The following is an 18,097-nucleotide window of genomic DNA, read 5'->3' on the forward strand; positions in this document are numbered from 1 at the left end:
GATGTACTTCGAGCTGAGTCAGTCCAGCAAATGGCCACTAGGATGGTCTCCGGACTCAAGGGTCTCTCATACGAGGAAAGACTGGGCAAGTTACAGCTCTACTCTCTAGAGGAGCGCAGGGAGAGGGGTGACATGATTGAGACATTTAAGTACATCACAGGTCGTGTCAAGGTGGAAAACGACATATTCTTTCCTAAGGGACCTTCAGTCACAAGGGGGCACCCGCTCAAACTCGGAGGAGGGAGATTTGGTGGTGACACCAGGAAGTATTTCTTTACAGAAAGGGTGGTGGATCACTGGAACAAACTACCGGTGCAGGTGATCAAGGCCACTAGCGTGCTCGACTTTAAGAATAAATGGGACATCCAGTGGGATCTCTACGTGGGTCAAGCAGCACTCTGACTTAATGGGGTGGGACAGTAGAGTGGGCAGACTTGATGGGCTATAGCCCTTTTCTGCCGTCATCTTTCTATGTTTCTACCCCCAGCCCCCCTCCCATGGGTGCTTCTCTCTCTACCCCCAATTCCCCCTCCTGTGGGTGCTTCTCTCTCGCTATCCCCAATTCCCCCTCCCATGGGTGCTTCTCTCTCTCTCTCTACCCCCATTCCCCCTCACGTGGGTGCTTCTCTCTCTCTCTACCCCCAATTCTCCCTCCCGTGGGTGCATCTCTTTCTCTCTACCCCCAAATCTCCCTCCCGTGGGTGCATCTCTCTCTCTCTCTATCCCCAATTCTCCCTCCCGTGGGTGCTTCTCTCTCTACCCCCAATTCCCCCTCCCATGGATGCTTCTCTCTCTGTACCCCAATTCCTCCTCCCGTGGGTGCTTCTCTCTCTCTACCCCCAATTCCCCCTCCTGTGGGTACTTCTCTCTTTCTCCTCCCCAATTCCCCCTCTCATGGGTGCTTCTCTCTCTCCCCCCCTCCCAATTCCCCCTCTCATGGGTGCTTCTCTCCCCCCCAATTCCCCCTCCCTTGGGTGCTTCTCTCCCCCCATTCACCCTCCAGCAGGTGCTTATTCCCCCCATCCCCATTCCCACAGGTGCTTCTCTCTCTATTCCCAATTCCCCCTCTCATGGGTGCTTCTCTCACTCTACCCCCAATTCCCCCTCCCATGGGTGCTTCTCTCTCTCTACCCCAATTCCCTCTCCCGTGGGTGCTTCTTTCTCTCTACCCCAATTCCCCTTCCCACGGGTGCTTCTCTCTCTCTCTACCAATTCCCCCTCCCATGGGTGCTTCTCTCTCTCTACCCTTCCCCAATTCCCTCTCCTGTGGGTGCTTCTCTCCCTCCCAATTCTCTCTCCTATGGGTGCTTCTCTCTCTCCCTCCCAATTCCCCTTCCCGTGGCATATATGGCTTCTCTCTCTCTCTATCCCCCCTCCAATTCCCCCTCCTGCGGGTGCTTTTCTCTCTCCCCCCCCCCATTTCACCCTCCCGCAGGTGCTTATTCCCCCCTCCCCCTCCCACAGGTGCTTCTCTCTCTAACCCCAATTCCCTCTCCTGTGGGTGGTTCTCTTTCGCTATCCCCAATTCTCCCTCCCGTGTGTGGTTCTCTTTCGCTATCCCCAATTCTCCCTCCCGTGGGTGCTTGTGTTTAATTGCTAAATCCTTGCCTCTTAGTAAAACTCTGCAGCTATCTCCCAGATCTTAACTTGGCTCCCTGAGCTGGATGATTGTTCCTTGGCCACTGAAGCATTATCACATAGGCAGGAGTGGTTAGTATGAATGCATACTTCTATGCCCTTGGATGCTAGACTATGTTTTTCCTCTCGACATGTAATATCTGATGTTTCAAACTCTGATCCTTGTTGGTCTTCCAGAGCTCATGGTGAGCATGTGGCAAATAATCTCATGTAGACTCTATGGGTAGAGGGGGTGGTCATTGGCCTGGAATCTGTGAGTACCAGGGGAAGTGTTGCAATGCAAACGGAGATGGAGAAGCAATCCCAGAATTCAGGAATGTACCTGGAGCCAGGGATAGCACAGCAGAAAAATGATCCATGCCTAAGGTCAAATGAGTTAAACCTACCAAGGAAAGGAAGTCTCACTTGTAAAGGAAAGTGAGAAATGAAAAGCAGTGATAGGATGGATGAGCTAAACCTCCATCAAACAGCAACTGTTTAGAGAAAAGTGCTTTGGAGCTTGCTAAGAGTGTAGGGAAATAGAAGTCTGGGTCAAAGGGAAATGATTAGAACAGGCTGAAAAAGATTTAGGTAGTGGAGCAGGAAGAAAGCTATTAAACTCCCTGCTTCCAAATGTAAAATATCAAATTAAGCCTGTGCAAAAGGAGAAAAAAATTTAAAAGTGCAGAGGGAGTAGGGATGGAGGGAAAGAGAACAAGAATAAAGGAAAAAAAAAATTAGGGGTGGGGGGGCATGTGATGCCGGGAGACAGTAAAGACGTGCGTCTCAGTAGCTCCAGGCCACATTTTTTTTTCCAAGCCTTTCAACCCCTCTTTTGGCATCGGCCTTGGGACCCGAAAACATCCAGTTGCAGCCCTCGTCTTCCTGATTCTAGCAGTGCCTTTTGTGTTGTGGTGCGCTCATGGCATGGCCACAAAAACTCCTCGTAGAGCCAAGGAAAAACCGAAGGCACAGGAAGTTAAAGACAAGGCACCTATTTTCACTGCAGCTGCAATACAGAAGTTGTCCTGGTTGCTAACTTTAGTTATGGAAGATAAGTTGGCGAAAATACATACCTTCATGGAAGATATAAAGGAAAGTTTGGACTCGCATGCCAGCCGACTGCAACATGTGGAGGACTGTGTAGCGTGGCAGGAAGACACCGCGGCCAATTTTGAGGAGTGCATCCGCACCCTGGAGACCTCTAACCAGACCATCTCCAAACACCTCGAGGACCATGAGAACAGAGGACACTGTAGAAATCTCCAGATTGTGGGTCTCCCAGATTTGATCCACGACGTCAACCTGTGGTCCTGGTTGGAGGGTTGGCTCCCTAAAGCTCTGGACTTACCTTTTTCCCTGGCACCCATCCTTATAAAGCGTACACATTGTGTGGGGCCCCGCCAGGAGGAAGAGAGGCACCTGCGGCCAGTCCTCGCACGCTTCTTGAACTTCGCGAACAAGGAACTTATCTTGGCCCACTATCATAAACGACGAGAACCTCTCCACTTTCAGGCCATAAGATCCTGCTATTTCAGGGCTTTTCGCCACAGGTCTCCTCTCAGCGCAAAACTATGGGGTCATACTGCAGCAACTCTTCAAGAGGAACATCTGGTTCTCTCTGCTCTAATCTGCAAGGGCCCGAGTGAATTACAACAATAAAATCTCCTTTTTCAATTCACCCGAAGAGCTGGCTAACTTCATCAAGCAGCTGCCAGCTCCGGTGCTGGGGGATCGTCATGTGTCCTGAAAGGGGTGCTCCCTGGCACATGAACACCTTGTTTTGCACAGCTGTTCTCTCTGCTGTGCACTGTTCCAGAGCCTTTTGCGGCTAGGATGTTATTTTTTTTAGATGTTGATTTCTCCTTCTTTTAAGACCTGTCTCATCACCTGCACGAGCTGGGGAGTATCGATGGGCACGCTGGTGCACTGCATTGCCCTTGGCCCTACAAGGGCTGCCTGGATCAGCGCCTTACCATTGCCTGCTTGTTAACTGCTTGTTCTAAGATTTGGGATTTATTCTGCATATATGGGTTCTTTCTTTTTTCTGGCCTGCTTTTGACAGTACCCTGGACTATGGGTTGGCGCAGATTCTATGTATTCTATGGATTTGGGTTGTGTTTTACTTTTTGTATTGGTGGTGGCCCAGGGCTGCCTGATTGTTTTAGTCTCTGGGTTGTAGCATGGCTTGTCCATGTACTGTGGGGGTTTGGCGGGTGGGGAGTGTATGGGATGTGTGTATGGTGTTGTGTGTGGTTGTTTGTTTTGCTTCTATGGCATGCCTGGACACCGGGAGGCTACGGGATTATTGGAACTCTGTTAACTGTGTGGGTAGGGGGGGATTTGGCTGGGACGTCCCATCCCTCTACAGGTATAAGCAAATATTCTTTGTTTCTGTTATCTACTAATACTGTTACCTAATGGCTCAATTGAATGTCAAATTTCTTAATGTTGATGGGATCCATTCCCCGATTAAATGTATCAAAATTCTAGCTTATCTAAAGAAGGAACGTACTGACAGAATTTCTGCAGGAGACCCATTTGACCTCTGCGGAACATGCTAAACTTAGGAGGAACTAGGTGGGACAGGTGCACTATGTTTTTTCTCCTCCCAGGTAGGTCACTTAGCCCCGCTTGGTTCCAATTCAATTATAATGGGAGGGGATTTCAATGTGGTGGCCAACCCCACTTGGGACTGCAAACCAGCGAAGGCTGCCCCAAAGGGTCACTATACAAGGGGGGTGAATTTTCTCCTAGCAGAATTGGGGCTTGTGGATAGGTGGCGTACCCTACACCCAGGAGAGCTTGACTTCACCTTTTACTCCCATCCCCATGCGGTGTACTCACGTATTGATTATTTTTTAGCTTCTGAGGCGCTTTTCCCTATATTTACCGCAGCTTCGATGAGTGCACCCCTGGTGTCAGATTATGCCCTCTTGGGGCTTACTAGCCAATTCAGCCCTTCTTCTGCTGACCGTGTAGGCGGATGTTGCCCCATCTTTATACTGATGTCAACTTTCACACTTATCTTAAGAAAAAGTGGGATGATTATCTACATACTAATTCTGTGGATGATGCCAGGCCATTTATTGGGAGGCAGCTAAGGCGGTCATGAGGGGCACATACTGGCTTATTCTGCAGCTGTGCGGAAGAGGCATGACCGGGAGCTTCTTTCATTGACCAAGGAGTTGGCCCGCCTGCGTAGTTTACACATTTCACATCTGGATCCCACCAGATGTGTAAGCTACGCAGGCAAAAAAAATTGAAGTGAGCCAGAATTCTCAAAGAAGATGGAAGATCATTCCAAAGTTGTGAAAATTTAAAACTCAAAGATTGGCTGAAAATCTTAACTCCTTTAATCCTACAAGGAAGGGATAATTTAAAAAGTTGGTTACCTCTTGAAAAAGAGAATCTATAAGCATTCATGAAGACCAAGTTGGCTTCATACCAAGTAGATATGCTTCAATGAACCTTTTAAAAGTGCTGGCCGTCTTGCAATCCCCTCATGTTTCTTCCAAGTGGGCCTTGATTACTAGTCTCGATGTTGAAAAAGCTTTCGACATGGTCTCCTGGAATCATCTCTTTTGGGTGTTGGGGTGCTTTGGTATCCAGAGTGACTTTATCGCTTGGCTGACCGCTCTATATCACAACCCACAATCCCAAATTTTGGTAAATGGGGGTGTTTCTGTCCCTTTTCCCTTGGGCTGCAGGACGAGAAAGGGCTGTCCCCTCTCTCCACTCTTCCTTTTATCTTTGGAGCCTCTAGCGGTTCGCATTCGACAAGATTCTAACTTGGAGGGTTTACGGTTTGGAAGCAGGGAGTTCCGCATCAGTATGTTTGAGGATGACATGCTGCTATACGTCAAGCATGCTGATCGCACTATGCCTGCCCATATGTCTGTTATCAATCTGTATGGGCAGTTCTCTGGACTCAAGATCAAGTTCTATAAAACCGAGGCCTTGCTGCTGGGGGTGGATGCTTCCGAGCCCTGGTGTGGGAGGTTGGGCATAGGTATCACTCCTGGGAAGTTGAAATATCTGGGCATTATGTTATATCGAGACCCCCAAAAACTATATGAAGCCAACCTCTCGGCCACCATTGGGAAAAGCAAAACTTTATGTCACAAATGGCGAGCGATTCTGCTATCCCTCATGGGGCGCGTAGCCTTATGTTATGTTCCTGAAGCTATTGTACCCGCTCCAGACCATTCCCATTTGGATTTCTTGCAGCAATTAGAGCCTCTTTCGTTCTGTTATCCACAAGTTCATTTGGAGGGGCAGAGCGGCCCATATTGGCTTTCTCAAGCTGACCCAGGCCAAGGACAGGAGAGGGGGAGGGGGCTTTAGGCTTACCTTACATCCGCCTTTATAATGTTGCAGTCCTCCTTAGATGGATACATGAACATTTAGTGTCCTTACAGAGATATTTCCCTCCGGACTTCTTCGTGGATGTTTGCTCACCTTGGGCTCTTTCTTCTCTCTTACACAGCTCTGGGGGAGGTCGGAGGGGAGGCCCTACTTCTGTGTTTCCCTTTCTTTTCCCCTTGTGTAAAACCTGGCGGTGGTAGACTCCAGCAGGGTAGATCGCCTGCAGCCTTGCCCTTTCTGTCTCTCCTTCACAACCCTGATTTTGTCCTGGCTCTTACAGGACTGGCAGGCCTGGGGGAGAGGGATCTCACCTTAGGGGTGGTATTTCAATTGGGAGGGAGACAGTTCCCTTCCCTTTCCCAGTGCAAGACGCTTGGGATTTACCTTTTGCTCAATCTTATACTTATCTCCAAATTATTACCAGTCTTTGGTTCGGGTGTCTGGGGACAAATGAACTTATGGAGGCTTAGAATTGCTCTTTTTGTCTACTCCCTCCTCCTCTAATAAGATCTCAACCTGGTATGCAGCGAGTAGAGACTCTCAAGGGAAAGACTGTTTGTCTTATTTGGCCCGAGAATGGTCCACTAAATTGAGCATGGAGGTCTCTGTCCATGACCTTCACCAATTATTTCAGACATTTTACTCTCATGTGAAGGCTGTCTCGCTGCAGGAGACCCAATTCAAAATACTCCATTGCGCATCTTACTCGCTCTAGGGGGTATGAAATGGGGCTTTGGACAGACAGCAATTGTGTTAAATGTAAGACCCAAAAGGGAACCTTTCTTCACTCCTTTTTTGACTGCCCCACCTTGACACTTTGGGCACCCATTCAAAGGTATTTGTCTGACTTGTTTAAGTGTGATGGATTGTGTGTGCATTGGAATGGTCCTGCTTTGCTGCTGGGGGGATGTACCAGACCTAGTACAGCAGAGACTGGATGTGGCCTCTGCCAAGTTCTTACTACATGTGGTGCTCCTGGGCAAAAAAATTATTTTACAGACCTGGGCATCTGAGGAAGCGCCCTCTTACTCCATGTGGCTTGTTCAGATGAAGATTCAAGCTTGCCACAAGCTGGATACCTACTCCTCTAGATCTCAGGACTCGTGGAAAACCTACTGCGCCTTTTGGAGGGCTGCTACCATAGCTACTGTTTAACTTGTCCGGATCGTGAACCTGCTGCTGTTTCCTGACCTATGGTTTCAGGTTGGAACTTTTTGCTTGCAACTGGCCTTTGGGCCCACCTATGGGGTTCTATGATGTATACTTGGGGGAGAACTTTGTATGGACAGCCTCGCTTCTCTCCCACACTGCCCATCCATGGTCCTGCCTTCCCGGTGTCTGGGTCTTACAGGGTTTGATGTTTGCTTTTTGTTGTATGGTGTGTGGGGTGGTTGTTGGATGTGAGTGGGTTTGAGTGGTTTGTGTGTGATGAATGTTCGGGTATCTGTATGGGTGTTCAGATATGAGACAAAGGGTGGCCGACTCTTGGTATTGTGCCTATTCACGAATTGATTGGGTGGATACCTACTCACTTTGCTGGAGGTGGGGACACCCACTAGGGTAATATCCTGTGAGTTTGGTACTGTTGTGGCCCTTTAAACTGCTGTTATGTTTCTGTATTATTGTATTTGTATTGCTTTCTATGCTCAGCACTCGTAACTATGGCTTCCTTGTGTCTCAATAAACATATTACAAAAATAGAAAAAAAAAAAATAGGGAAAAGTGACAAAGTTTGAAGGAAAAAAGTATGGCGTAGAACAGATGATGGGCTGAAGGAATGGTTGGAGAAAAGTGCTGTAGATAGCTTGAAGGGGAGGGGGGGAGCATATGATGCTGACAAGTTGCTAGGGGGAGGAGAGAGTGGCAGGACCCTAGCTTTTGATTTATCCACATTACCTGCCCTGCTCTTGACATTTAGCTATAGGCTGGTCATTCACTAGCAGATGTATTTTGTTTTTCTTTGCTGGGTGGGAGAAAATGTTGTGAGTTTTGAGTTCAGAACCCCCAATCATTTTCAAAAGTTGGTTCCTATGAACCTTGATATAAGCATCACATGAATTACCAAGCTTTGCAGTGCCAGAAAAAAATTGGCCACAAGTTGGACAAGCCTGATCTAAAGGAACACCATGTTAAATCTTAGAATACATCCAGTGTTTAATTCCTCTTACCTGCTACCAGCTAATAGACTGTCCTTGATCCCTCCTAAGTGGTAGTAAATAATAGCTCATGCTAAATCCTTCAGCCCCAAAAGGCAGTACTTAAACCTTTATTATAACCCACTAACACAACTACTGTAAAATGCATTACACCAAGAAACGACAACAGTCAAAATGCTCTTTCCTCCAGAGAAAACCTACAACCCTGAACAGGCAAACTTGGTGGGTTTAGGATATCTGAGGAATATTGGAGAGTTTGCAATATATACTGGCTATAGAAGGGATTTGGCAGAGACACCAAATCACACACATTTGACTGTCCTCACATTCATACAATTTGAGCAATCATCATACGCATTCGGGAATCAAAGCTGTCTCCCCCCTTTCCTCCCCACCCCGGCGTCCTACCTTCCAACTTAGCTCGTCGGTCAGTACTTCTCCGGTGTCCCACCGCCTTACAACATCTTTCCCTCGGTCTTGACCAGCCTTGCCAGAAAACAGGAAGTCACATTAGAGGCGGAGCGGGACGCCTGAGAAAGGGAGAGGAAGTTAGAGGGCGGGATGCCGGCGAAGGAAAACTGCGGGCCGGTTGCGGGGAAACTGAAAGCTAAGCTGCAAGGTAGGACGCGTGGACGGACAGTGTCAAATGAGGGGCAGGTGGTGGACCGGCGCTTGGGGGTGTGGATTTAAAAGAAAGGGAAAGAGCATACAACTGATGGGTTCGTGTGTAGGCTGTTTTTTTTTTTTTAGTTTAAAACGTATTCATTCAGTTTTATTAAAAAGCAATCATAAATAAAACAAAAATATAGCAAAAACAAACAATTATGTAACATAGTATCATAACAAATAAGTTACTGAATATCAAATACTTAAGAAAAGTATATTAATGTACATAATAGTAATAATGACACTAATAAAATCTATTTTACTCCTTCGGATCTTGCCAGGTACTTGTGATCTAGATTGGCCACTGTTGGAAATACTAGGGTACTCGGCTTGATGGACCTTCAGTCTGTACCAGTACTGCAATTCTTAGGTTCATATGTTATGTTCTTAATAAAAGAAGTGAAGCTAGGAGTGGAAATGTCCCCCCCCCAAAAAAAAAAAAATAAAAATAAAAAAGGTGGACACAATTTCATTTTTTAAAAAACTTTTATTTATCCAAAAATGGCTCAAAAACTCAGTGACTCGACATGTCCTGAACTGCTTCAGGAGTCTGGTCTTCTAGTGCTGCCCGATTCAGGAAAAAAAATTTTGATTCGATTCAGCCTATTTAATTGGTTTTTCGATTCGATTTTCCTGCCTAATTGGGTGTTTTTTTTTCATACATCCTGGTAGGTTTATTTTATAGCCTCTTCACCCCCTTTGCCTTCTCCTAACCACACTGGCACTGTGGTGTAAACAAAATAAACAAACAAAAAAGACTTTTCCTCTCTCTGTTAAATCCTAGCTTAGGTTTGCAGTCTAACACCAGCTCTGGCAGGATACACGTTTCAAATCTGACATATTATAATCACAAAACAGAAAATATAATTAGTTTTTCTATCTTTTGTTGTCTGGTCATTATTCAAATCTTGTTGGTCCTAGGCTCTGGTTGTCTTCTGATAACTTGCTTGCCAGGGTCTCTTTCTCCGTGCTAACCATCCATCTGCCATCTCTGTTCTCCCCTTCTGTTTCCATTCCCTCCCCAGTAGGTCTGGCATCTTTTCTTTTTTTTGTCTCCCTCCACAGATCCACCTTTTCTTAACTACCCTTTCATCCAGCATCTCTCCCTCCTTACCCACCACCCCAGGGTCCACCATCTCTCCCTTTCTTTTCCCAACTACCCTCCTATCCAGTATCTTTATCCCCCCCTCCACTCCATCCCTTGTGTCCAGCTTCTCTCCCTTTCTGTTCCTTCCCTCCCTAAATCCCATTGTTCATCATCTCTCTCTCTCCCTCTCCTCTATTTTTCGTCCCATTAATTCTTCCCCTCCATATGCACGTCTTTGAACCCCCCTTCCCTCCGTGTACTTCTACACAAGGGCCCTCCTCCCCTGAAGGTCTGTCCCCCCCAAAGGCCTGTGCCACCATCCTTGAAGGCCTGTGCCACCATCCTTGAAGGCCTGCATCCCTCCCTTAAAGGCCTGTATCCCACCCCTGAAGGCCTGCCTGCCTGTCCCCCCTGAAGGCCTGCCCCACCTCCCACCCCGAAGGACTGATCCCCCCCCCCCCCGGGAAGGCCTGCATGTTCCCCCTGGCCTCCCTGCATCGTTTACCTTATAGAAGCAGCCTGCAGACAAGATCGCAATGCTAGTGATCTTTGCACTGCTTCTGAGCTGTTTCCTCTGACAGAGGCAGGATCATGGCGGAGGAAACAGCTCAGAAGCAGTGCAATCACTAGCATCGCGATCTTGTCTGCAGGCTGCTTCTATAAAGTAAACAGTGCAGGGAGGCTGGAAGGGGAAACCGTACGCCAGGGGGGGAAAACCAGACACCAGCACTAACCGGCTGACCCTCCCCCCTCACCTCTAAAGCAGGTGCTGCAGCGGCCAGCCAGCAAGAGCAGCGCTGCCGCTCCTGCTGTAGGGGGCGAGGTCAGCCGAATTGGGAAGCCAATTTTTTTTTTGTTTTAAATCGATTCAATTCACCCGAAGTGAATCGGTGAACCGATTCGAATCGTGAATCGGGCTGCACCACTAGAGTCTTCAGACACAAGGATATATTGATCCAAGTGCTTAATGTATAGGCGCTGTAATACAGCTACTAGTAACCAAATACAAACTTGCAAGGCGAAATATGCTGGAGCCGGGACAAGTAACCAAATATAAACTTGCAAGGCGAAAGACGCTGGAGCCGGGACAATCTTATGCAGGCGTAATTCAAGGAATTATGCGGGCATAGGATTGTCCCGGCTCCAGCGTCTTTCGCCTTGCAAGTTTGTATTTGGTTACTAGTAGCTGTATTACAGCGTCTATACATTAAGCACTTGGATCAATATATCCTTGTGTCTGAAGACTCACCAGACTCCCGAGCAGGCCAGTTTGGCCGAAACATGTACATGTTGAGTCACTGAGTTTTTGAGCCATTTTTGGATAAAAGGGTTTTTTTAAATCAAATGTCCACCTTTTTTTGGACATTTCCACTCCTAGCTTCACGTCTTTGAGTTTGTGGATTTGGTTCTCCTGTTGTACAGTTTGCTTAATAAAAGAAGACAATAAATAAAAATATTGTTAGTCATTGTTTACCAAATAATTGAAAGGATTCCCAGTCCAGACCCAGATCTTTTTATGTTTACTTTTTCTGCTGGATTTCTATTACTACCAAGTAGTACCAAATTTACCCAGACATGTCCTCAATTTAGAGGACCGACCAGGTTTCAAACCCGGTACTATGTCCAGGTTTTGAAAAGCGTTGCATATGGAGGGTCTCTGTGCATGAATCTGATTATGCTTGATCAAAAAAATAATTTTTAAACATTTTTTAAAGTCCATCCTGGGGTTGCTCAAACCACTGATTATATAAAGTTCAATTTTTCTTAAAATTTGCTGTTATTTTTGCTTCCAGTGCAGTGCAATAAGGCCTTGTGACAGAGAGTTGAACAGCATCGCAGGCTTTATACTATTTCAAGAAGAGATTGAGGCCCAGATTCTCAAAACTGTAACGATGTCGCTAAACTGTTTTCTGACAGTGTAGCCTGCAGATATTTTAGCGGCAGATTATTATCAAAACTGCTTATCTCTGTCTTTAGCAAGGTTTCTAGCAGTCTCTGACTCCGACACGCAAATGGGTTTTTCAACATTTAAATGAGCACTCTGCTGGATTCTTAACAATTGCCAAACCATTTTCTAAGAGCGACGTTGGCTTTTGGCGACAAAAATCAGCAACTGGTCCAGGGGTGCTGATACAGTGACAGCACTGTATAAAACTCTGGCATGACAGTGTCAGAGACTGCTAGAAAGCCAACACCACCCCACCCTCCAGCAGCAGGAAAGTCATGTGTACTGATTGATCCAGATTAGAGAATGACACGGTGACAAAATTCATCACCGTTCCCGTCCCTGCGGATAACCGCGAGAAATAATCCCATGTCATTTTCTAGTGTCTATTTCAACCTCAGTCCTTCTACACCAGCATTCTTCAAAGCAAAGCTTGCGGGTCAGTGGTTGTGGCCATTCATACTCTGATTCTTCCCTCTCTCCTTAAAGAATGACATGAAGATGGTTTCCCGCGGGGACGGGGACGGTGATGAATTTTGTCACCCTGTCATTCTCTAATCCAGATCACTCTGATCAGTGCAGTAGGTCACAAAATGCTATTGTGCTAACGCGCACACCTTCAAGTAGTTACATGTGTACATTCAAATACAGCAAAAGTTTTAGGAGTTCTGTTTTTGAATCCCTCTGGCCCTTTCAGATTGCCTTGTCTACATATCTGAAAAATGAATTATATATAAAAAAGTTGAAACTAGCGGTAAAATCTAGTGGAAGGTATTTATAGTTGATATCTTTCTTTAATAAATAACTTGGTGTGTTTTTATTTTATTTGTAGATATTAACGCACACTCCTCCTGAGGAAGCCGTTCCGGTGAAACTCAGGTCTGGGTAGGGGAGTGATATGATTTTAAACTTACGGAGCACTTTATGATTTACACTGCAATGAAAACAGAAAAATAGTACCTATTGGTCGGGCCGATTGGGTTGAAATAGGATACAACTAACATTATAAAGAAGATAAGTGATTTTTTTACTTCAGGTCTGTCATCATTACCATTGATTTGACATCATTGTACAGTATTATATATATAGCAAAAAAATCACTATCAGAGACTTGAAAGAAAAGTGTGATGATGGTTCCAATTTGTTTCCTTAACGGTTCCCAATTGTAGGAAGCACTTTGACACTGAACACTTTTCACTATTTATTAATTATCAGAAGTTTAACATAAAATATGCTACATAATTTTGAGTGATCAAATTAATGAGAATATTATCATATCTTTTGATTTCCTTAATATTTATAACAATTTAAGGACTGAGGAGAAATGGCAGATAGGGTGGGAAACTAAAACTGAACTATCTACGGATCGAGTAAAAGCTCTCATGGCAAGAGGAAGACTATTTGAAGGGGACCAAATTGATCAGATGCAATCTTGGGAGGAGATAGCTAGTCTCATTAAAGCCTTAATCTGTGCTCAATTACACTTGGTTACACTTAATGAATATTGTCACATCCAAAGAGTACCCAGGGGATTACGAGTACGTCATGCTCCAAGATTCTTGGATAATCAAAAATGCGTGTCCAAGTGGAATGATATCATTTCCATATGTTTATTGGACTTAATGCTTTTGACTATTGATGCACTTTGTCCAATTATAGATGAACAACAAAATGAACTCCAATTAAAATTGGAAGCAATAGAAAAAGAACAGGGGCATGAACTTTATACTGAAAAATATCAGGAACATCAAAAACAGATGGAATTGTACCGCAATGAATAACCTACTCTTAAAATTAAGAAATACAAAAGAGATGAATATGACTACACACGGGGAAACATCTATCCTTGGATGGACAAAGGTCGAAAACCAAGATGTAATAATAGAGCAATAGGCAAGAAGGTAGCATTTCATCTGTCATCGAGTGAATCGTCTACGGAAGATGGGGACATGGATTCAAGCAATAAATCCAAGGAAATTAATCAGACTGCATCTACTTTATCTGAATCTTTTTTACGCCTAGTACCCCCACAAATACCAGTGTTACAACCGGGACCACAAGAAATCAGAGGTCAATGAATGAAGAAAGCATCTCGAAAATAAGCAGAATTTTCAACTTATCTATTTGAACTTTAACTCAGGAAGAGGAGCAAATCTTACAATTAGGTTTATCTTATGTTCCGTCCACAAGGTATGATAAATATGAGGTTCAGATAAAACTACAATTTTTTTAGACAGCTGAGACTAAAAGCTTATTTTAAAAAAGAATGACTTACAGAGAATCAATTTGCCTATGACAAATATTTCTCCTCTTGGATACCACCAGGTGCTCCGGACCCATCTATAGTTGCATTCGAATGGGCAGTTATGAATGATGTTAGTAACATGGAACAACAAGATATACGTACTTATTCCAATCTATCCAACAAACAAAAACTCATTTTGAAACAATTGAGAGTAGACAACTTCAAACAAACCAAATACAGCTTTGAGACTCATCTACTCATTGAGAAAATATGACCATATCACAGAAGCCTACATCAACTCACATTGGCTACCAATCCAAGAAACAATACAATTTAAATTCTACTGGATGTTATTTAAAACCCTAAACGGAGACCTGAACAACTGCCTCATCCAAGCATCCACTACCAGACATAGAAAAACGCACTCCCCATTCATACCTCCCCCAATCAAAGAAGTAAAACGATCAAAACTACACGACAGCCTCCTAGCCACTCAAGCCGCAAGACTGGACAACCAGATCTCCATCCTTCTGACGACCACCCCAGACTACAAGACATTCAGAAAAGAAATAAAAACAATACTTTTCAAGAAATTCTTGAAGCAGCCATAACATCACGTACTCTTAATAACTCTAAAATTGATAATTGATCTATTCTTTACTTCACTAGTAACAACAATTGTGCTTCCATTGTTACCCCCCTTTTAATTCTTTTGTAAGCCGTCTTTCCCTTAACAACCCGAGAAATGTTAAAAGATCTACTACTTACCTCTCTAGTTAATCAATAGTTCTCCCATTGTAACCCCCATTTTATTAATCTTTTGTAAGCCGCCTTGAACCGCAAGATAATGGCGGAATAGAAATCCCTAATGTAATGTAATGTATTCATATCAGTAGGGCTGACAAGGGAGGCAGCATTGTTGTCTTGAACTCTGCAGATTATCACAAGGAAGCCATGTCTCAGCTGACCAACAAAGAATTTTATAAACGTTTAGATATGGACCCTACCAACACCCTTTAACAAGAAATAGAAGAAATATTAGCAACAGCTAAATATGATGGTCTCATTACCCAAAGAGAATATGAACATCTGTTTCAACAATTTACGGTAATGCCCCACATTTATTTCATACCTGAAATTCATAAAACATTGATAAATCTGCCAGTAGGCCTATTGTGTACGGACATTGCTCACTATTGAAGCCATTATCCCAATATGTGGATTACTATCTAAAACTATTTGTTATCAGAGCAAAATCATATGTTAGGGATTCAACACACTTCATTCAACAACTTAGAAACCTACAAGGGGAATACATATCTAAAGCTTTATTGGTAACCATTGACGTAACAGTGCTGTATACCAATATCCCTCAAAAAGAAGCATGTGAAGTGGTATCATATTATTTAGCTCAGGACATAAATTTATCTGCTGAAAAGCGTAATATGTTAGTTACTTTAGTGGAAAAAGTCATCTACAACAATTTTTTCACTTATGCAGATGAAATATACTTGCAAATCAAGGGAGTGGCTATGGGGGCCCCAGTGGCCCCCTCAATAGCATGTCTATTATTTTAAGATAAGTACATATATACTTCAGAACATTTTCAGCATATAGCAATGTGATTCATTGATGACATTATTATGTTATGGGTAGGAACATAATCGCAGCTATTGGATTTTCTTTCTAAACTGAATGGGTATGATCCTCATATAAAATTTACATATACCATTGAGTCCAATAATATATCTTTTCTGGAGATCAAAGTAATTAAAAATGATCAAAAACTGGATACAAATATATATTTAAAAAGTTCAGACAGAAATACCCTTTTACATTTTCAAAGTCATCATCCTAAACCACTTCGTAATAGCATTCCAGTAGGACAGTTTTTACATCTCAGATATCTTTGTATAAATTTGGATAATTTCAAAATATAGGCTCAGGAAATGGCAACTCGGTTTGAACAGCGCGGTTATCCCCACAAAGTAATTAAAACGGCCTTTAAAAGGGCTGTTTACTGTCATTGTGAATGTTATTAGCCTCTAAAAAACCTAAAACAAAACAGGCTTCCCCAGTGTGTGTTCTTTCTCATGCCACTGAATCCCGCTTCATTAGAGATATTGTATGCAAATATTGGCCTATACTAAAAATTCATCAGAATCTACGATCTTATCCACGTTTTGTATACAATAGAGGTCGGAATATAGGGGAAGTATTGACACAACCAGCTAAACGGCATATAAACTCCAACTCAGGCTACCACATGGCCTGGACATTGCAAATTCTGTAAACATGTGAACCAAACAAACAAGATATTAGTTCCTCACACAAACAAATATTTTTATTTATATCATGAAACAACTTGTAACTCCATGCAGGTAGTGTACTGTATAATCTGCCCGTGCTGTTTATACTATATAGGTCAAACAAGAAGATCCATAAAAATACGAATAGCTGAACACGCATAGCTGTATTAGACATCAACGCATGCAGGCTCCTATAGTGGAACATTCAATTAAACACAATCATACTGAAGATGAATTGAAATAGTTAACACTTTTTCATATTCAATCCCACAGGGGTGGAAATGTATCATTTTCCCTTTTGAGGAAAGAACAAAGAATGATATTCAATTGGGACACCATGACCCCACTGAGCAACAATGGGTATAGGCTATTAATTGAACATATACTTTTAACTCTGGTCCCTTTCATAATCACATACAGTGCTTTTTTAATTATTTATTTATTCAATTTTCAAAATACAAATCAAGATTTACTTGTACAGAAAGCTTTAAGTCAAGAAAATAAAAACCACAACATTATAAATTCGGGAATACCAATTAACTTAAATCAGCTCAAGTCCACAAAAGATCCAAAATGTAATTTATAAACGGAGAAAAGCAAAGAAATATTATTAAAGAAAACAATGCAAGTCAGCTGGTAAGGACATCTTAAATATTCTATACACCTCCATTCTTTTCCCTCTCTAGCCGAGAAAGAGAAAGGAAAGTTGTCAATTGGTAAGGCTCAAAGAAAACATATTTTTGGGAATTATATTGTATAACGCATTTACATGGATATCGCAGGAAAAAAGTTGCTCCAAGAGCTATAATTCCCGGTTTTGACATAAGAAACTCTTTTCTTCGCCGTTGTGTGTCCCTGGCTAAATCTGGGAACATTTGTATTTTGAGTCCCATAAATTCTTTTGCTTTATTTTTAAAGAAAAGTCTCAAAATCCAATTCTTATCCATTGTTAAAGCTAAAGTTGCCACTAATGTTGCAGGAGTAGCCATTTCTTTTTCTGATAATTCCAGTAATACCGATACATCTATTGGTCCATGGCTATCTTCCTGTTGCTGAATTTGATTTTTCCTGGGAAGGTAGTACACCTGTGTAAATGGAGGTAATGAACCCTCAGGAACTTCTAATATTTCCGTCAGGTATCGTTTTAACATCTCTCGCGGAGTAATTGTTGTAATTCGTGGAAAATTAATCAGTCTGATATTGTTGACTCTTGAAAAATTTTCAAATGTTTCAATCTTCCTTCTTAAGTTTACATTGTCCTTAATTAAAGTCTCTTGAAGCTGTTTGGAGGATTTTAATTCATTTTTGATACTGTCCAAAGATGTATTTGAGTCAGCAATATCTTGTTTTATTAAGGAAATTTCTTTTTCTTGGTCTTTCATTTTCCCCTCCACTTGCACTTGTTGGACATTAATTGTTTTCGCCATATTTGCCACCAGGTCCCACAAGGCATCTAAGGTAACTTCTTGGGGCTTAACTATGGTAGGAATTTGTAAATGAGTATTCAAAAGTTTATGCTCACCATTCGACCGCTCTCCTCCACTTCCCTCTGCTTGAGTAGGTCCAGTTTCAGCTGTTACAGCACTCCCAACCATATTCAGGCTCTCCTGCAGAACCTGTGTGCCTGAATCGGCTCCCTCAACACAGCTCCGCGCAGCCTCTAGGGGAGAGCTCATCCCGACTTCCGGTGAGCTCTCAACCCCT

General features: G+C 43.4%; 1 protein-coding gene across 1 annotated transcript in view; it reads right to left on the bottom strand.

Annotated features, from left to right (window-relative positions):
* ELMO3 (engulfment and cell motility 3) overlaps window positions 1-8,730 on the bottom strand; it is a 298,038-nt gene extending 289,308 nt beyond the window's left edge. The window contains exon 1 of the mRNA XM_033940764.1: window positions 8,550-8,730. The gene's annotated coding sequence lies outside the window, so the exon portion shown is untranslated. The remainder of the gene's footprint in view (window positions 1-8,549) is intronic.
* Window positions 8,731-18,097: the final 9,367 nt, after the last annotated feature.

Source organism: Geotrypetes seraphini, chromosome 4, assembly GCF_902459505.1.
Source record: "Geotrypetes seraphini chromosome 4, aGeoSer1.1, whole genome shotgun sequence".
Lineage (NCBI taxonomy): Eukaryota > Metazoa > Chordata > Amphibia > Gymnophiona > Dermophiidae > Geotrypetes > Geotrypetes seraphini.